The sequence below is a fragment of the Cervus canadensis genome, chromosome 3 (assembly GCF_019320065.1).
Source record: "Cervus canadensis isolate Bull #8, Minnesota chromosome 3, ASM1932006v1, whole genome shotgun sequence".
Classification (NCBI taxonomy): domain Eukaryota; kingdom Metazoa; phylum Chordata; class Mammalia; order Artiodactyla; family Cervidae; genus Cervus; species Cervus canadensis.
Window position 1 is genome coordinate 97,752,723 of NC_057388.1, and position 5,249 is coordinate 97,757,971.

Consider the following 5,249-nt stretch of genomic DNA (forward strand, 5'->3'; position numbering starts at 1 on the left):
GACTTCTCATAACAGTCCAGAGTCTGTGTTTAGCAGGTGGCCTTCTGAGCAGTGATGCAGGGACTCAGGCTTCCTCCACTGGTGTGTGGGACCTTGGGGTCCTTGGCTTCCAGCTGAGAAACAAGAGAGAATGGGGGTTCCCAGTGGGAGGTTTTCATGGGTGAGGCCTATGCGCGGTGTTCCTCTCGTCTGTCCTCACTCCAAGGGCTGTAACTTAGTCTTGTGGCTTCATCTAATCACATGGGGACTAGGAAACAGGTCTATGGGAGTGTCCAGGAGGAGAAATGCAGATTATAGGAAACCTCACAGTCCTTGAACCACCAAAGGTCTGGTTCTGCACCAGGTCATGTTCAAAGAAATAGAGGTCACAAGAAATCATCGCAGGAAAGTTAAATTTAAACCCTGGCTGCTGCCATTCAAGAAAACATCAAAAAAGAATCATATTCTTAATGCACAAACTCTGTAAGTCTTCTCTCGACCTGTGTTTGTGTCCTGTGCTCATGGCCACACCCCAACGTCCTCTCCTCCCTACTCCAAGCCCCTAAATCTCTTTGCAGCTTAGATCGCTTGGCCTTTTTCCTTCCTTTCACCCTAGCTGTGCCTCACTTAACCCTCTGAGCTTCAATTTCCCCATGTGTGAAATGAGAAACTTGAACAAGATGACCGTCATGTATTCAACACTCAACGAATATTTATTTAAGTGCCCACTGGGCTAGACCAGTTCAAACATTCTCAGACACTATGAAAAGGGCAAAATGCTTAAATCAGGGACTTTCTCCCATGGTGACGGAGACTCTTACAAGAATTCACATCCCATAGGTTTTAACAGCCCTTTCGTGTAAATGAGGAGACAGATTTTTCTGATAAAAGTAAGGTCCTTATCTTTGTGTCATTAAGAAATGGTCAGCAAAATTCACTCAATTTTTAAAAAACAGCTTATACAACTGAAACTACCATTTCTTTAAAAAAGGCATTCTCTTTGGGGAATCCAGTTTCTAGAAGTGAGAAGATCAATATGTAACGATATAGGCATGGGAGTGTTTGACACCTTATTGTTTAATAGTTTATTGTTCTTGTCATGGTCAAAGACTAGACTTTGACCTGAAGAAGGACCCTAGGCATATCTACCCAAAGCAGGGGACATGATGTAGCCACTAAAAAAATAATGGATTTGAATTATACTCATTGATGAATTAAGTAAGTTTCAGAGTAAGGTGTCTCATGTAAGCCCACATTTGTAAAAAGATTTGAAAACTCCTAACTGTGCTGCGTGTGTCTTTGTGTGATCCTGGCAAAAGGTGCAGAAAGTTGCTTACCCTAGTCTTTCCACTTCGGTCATGACAAGGGTCAGGAATGGAGATGTGAGGTGATTAACTTTCTTTGCACATCTTTGGAGTTTGTGTTTTTCTTTTTTTCCTTTTCTTGCAATGATTGTATGCACGTGTGAGTGCTCAGTTTCTTGGTTTTATCTGACTTTTTTTGATACCGTGGATGATAGCCTGCCAGGCTCCTCTGTCCACGGAATTCTTCAGACAAGAACACTGGAGTGGGTTGCCATTTCCTCCTCCAGGAGATCTTCCTCAACCCAGGGATTGTACCCATGTCTCTTATGTCTCCTGCATTGGCAGGCAGATTCTTTACCACTGAGCCAATGATTGCATACTTTGGAATTAAAAGAATTTTCAGTATGATTTAAAGATACTAGAAAAATGATACAGATGAACCTATTTGTAGGGCAGGAATAGAGATGCAGCAGTCGAGAATGGACATGTGGACACAGTGGGGGAAGGGAGGGAAGGATGAATCGGGAAACTGAGGCTGACATGTATCACCACCATGTGTAAAATAGCTAGCTAGCGGGAACCTGCTGTAGAGAGCAGGGAGCTCAGCTCGGTGGTGACCTAGGTGGGTGGGAGGGGTTTGGGGTGGGAGGGAGGCTCAAGAGAGATGGGATATATGCATACATACAGCTGATTCGCTTCATTGTACAGCAGAAACTGACATAACATTGCAAGGCACATATACTCCAATTTTAAAGGGGCAAATAAAAGTGAGTGTTAGTCGCTCAGACTTGTCCGACTCTTTGCCACTCCATAGACTGGAGCTTGCCAGGCTCCTCTGTCCTTGGAATTCTCCAGGCAAGAAGACTGGAGTGGGTTGCCATTCCATTCTACAGGGGATCTTCCTGACCCAGGATGGAACCCCGGTCTCCTGCATTGCAGGTGAATTTTTTTTACCATCTGAGCCACCAGGGAAGCCCCTTTAAAGTGTAGCGTGGAACAAAGATACTAAACATAAACAAAGATGCATCTTCTTTTTTTTTTCCTAAAAAATATTTATTTGTTTTTGGCTGCACTGGGTCTTCATTGCTGCATGCGTGCTTTCTCTAGCTACAGTGAGCCAGGGCTTCTCTTCGTTGCAGGGCTTCTCGTTGCGGTGGCCTCTCTTGTTGCAGAGCACAGGCTCTAGGCTCGAAGGTTTCAGTTATTTCGGCACATTGGCTCAGCAGTTGGGCTCTAGAGTGTGGGCTCAGTATTCGTGGCATGGGGGCTTAGTTGCTCCTCAGCTTGTGGGATCTTCCTGGACCCAGGATTGAACCCGTGTCCCCTGCATTGGCAGGCGAATTCTCAACCACTAGACCACCAGGGAAGCCCCCAAAGATGCTTTTTATGATGACATGTAAACGGGTGGTAGTTTTCATGAAATTTAGACAAAAGTGATGAGGAAGAGAGTGCCTCTGCATCTCCATGCCATAACATTCTCTTCCCTGGGAAAGCACTTTCCAAAGCAGGACTTGTGTGTGTATCAGGCTATGCTGTTCACCATAGCAAGTGCCCTGTAGACTCTGCCTCCGTGTCTGGCAAGCTCTCTCCCCTTTAGAAATGTAATTTATCAGTTTTGTGTATATCAGAAGTGAAAGTGAAAGACGCTCAACCATGTCCAACACTCTGTGACCCCACGGACCATACATTCCATGGAATTCTCCAGGCCAGAATACTGGTGTGGGTAGCCTTTCTCTTCTCCAGGGGATCTTCCCAACCCAGGGACTGAACCCAGGTCTCCTGCATTGCAGGCAGATTCTTTACCAGCTGAGCCATGAGCAAAGCCCAAGAATACTGGGTTGGGTAGGGTAGCCTTTCCCTTCTCCAGTGGATCTTCCTGACCCAGGAATCGAACCGGGGTCTCCTGCATTGCAGGCAGATTCTTTACCAACTGAGCTATCAGGGAAGCCCATGTATTAGAAGGGAATAGGACTAAATACTCGGACTGTAGATCTCTCGCTCTCCTACACTGGCGCTGTGATTTGGGGGAAAAACAAAGCTAGTCTGTGGTTTGGTTAGAGTGAATCAACTCATCAGATCCTGATGACTCTTGGGTAAAATGAAAACCAAAAAAAATAGAGTTATCAAAACCACAAGGCTGAGACCTGGACCCCGGCTCTGCAAGATTTGGTGGAGACGCAATCCCTCTCAGGCAAAGAGCCAACCAGCCTGACTCATGATCTGTTTGGTGGTTGGCTTCTGGCCTGTATTATCACCCACTCTCTTGTCTTTATTCTCTCTGCAATTCCCAGAGGTTGAAGATGCTATGTTTTAGGTCAAATTATTAGAGAACTTTGGGCTTCCCAGGAGGTACTAGTGGTGAAGAACCCACCTGCCAATGTAAAAGACTTGGGAGATATGGGTTTGATCCCTGGGTTGGGACGATCCCCTGGAGGAGGGCATAGCAACTCACTTCAGTATTCAAATTAAAACATTCATAGCCATGTAGGTGGTTATGCTTCAGGAATTCCACGAAGAAAAGTTGGTTAGCTGGGATGTTGGAACAGTGAGAAGGGTCAGGCACCTGTCTATTTAGACAGTCGGAGGAGCTGAGCTTGCTCTGAGCCAGGCCTTTGTCTACTAGATCAAGTCTGCTGCGAAGGATGAATGAGGGAGAAGAGAAAGGATTACTCTTATTCCTCTCCTCCAAAAGAGATGTCTTGAAAAATGCACTTTTTAAGTTATAAGCACCATTTGGTATTATTTGAGGTTCAGACAGGGGCTTCCCAGGTGGTGCTAGTGGTAAAGAACCTGCCTGCCAATTCAGGAGATATAAGAGACACAGTTTTGATCCCTGGGTCAGGTAGCCCCCCTGGAGGAGGGCAAGGCAACCCACTCTAGTATTCTTGCCTGGAGAATCCCATGGACAGAGGAGGCTGGCAGGCTACAGTCCATAGGATCATAGAGTCGGACACGACTGATGCGGCTTAGCACACACGCATGAGGTTCAGATAAGAGACCATCAGTAGGAAACAAGGCAAAATGGTAATGGAAGAGAGGAGCGGTGTGTATTTGATGTAACATCATCTGACCTACACCAAGAAGGGTCATATGGGCTATCTGTCTATAGCCTGCCAAATTCATGGCTAACTAGGATCACCAGTTCTACACATGCAATCGAGTGGATATCTATTAGGTGAATGGCACAAATTAAAACTTTGTGAGGAAGAAAACTAGCATAAAACATCTCTGCAGGTATCCCATTTGTCATGGGTACATTTTAAAAGTATTTATTGAACATCTATTATGTGCCACTGTTTTAGCACATGGCATCTATCAGTGAACGCCTCTCACAATCTTGTAGTACTAGGCAGAAGAGAAACCCAGAAGAAATGAACAATCAAATAATATCCAGGCAGTATGTGATACAGGCCAAATGAAAGACTCATTATAAATTCTATTGACTTTTAGGGGATGGAAAGATCACAGTCTGCTGAAATAGTCAAGAAAAGCTTAAATTTTGAGCCAAACATTTAGGGATGGATTTGATTTAGAAAAGCAGAGAAGAAAAGGAAACATATTTCACATGAGTTGGGACAGCATAATAGCAGGAACGTTTACAAAGTGCTCTTCAGTTTGCAGGGCATTTTCTCATCCATGCTATAGAGTGGAAAATGAGCAAAGTGTTTCAGAGCCAAGAGCTGAGATGAAGCTGACTTAACAGAAGGGAACCATCCCTCCTTTCGCCTCCACCCTTCCTTCCAGGTCAGGATTCATGGTTTCACATGGACTTGCTAATCTAGAGCTCTGCTACATGGGAATTTCTCCCCACAGACGTGGAAGAGGGAACCAGGAAGCTATATTCTTCTGGATATAACTCACGAGTGTGTGTGTGTGTGTGTGTGTGTGTGCATGCATGCAAACTGACAGTTGGCATGGGGCATTGTATTTGGGGTGAATAAGACATTTTGCAGCTTATAATTTCAA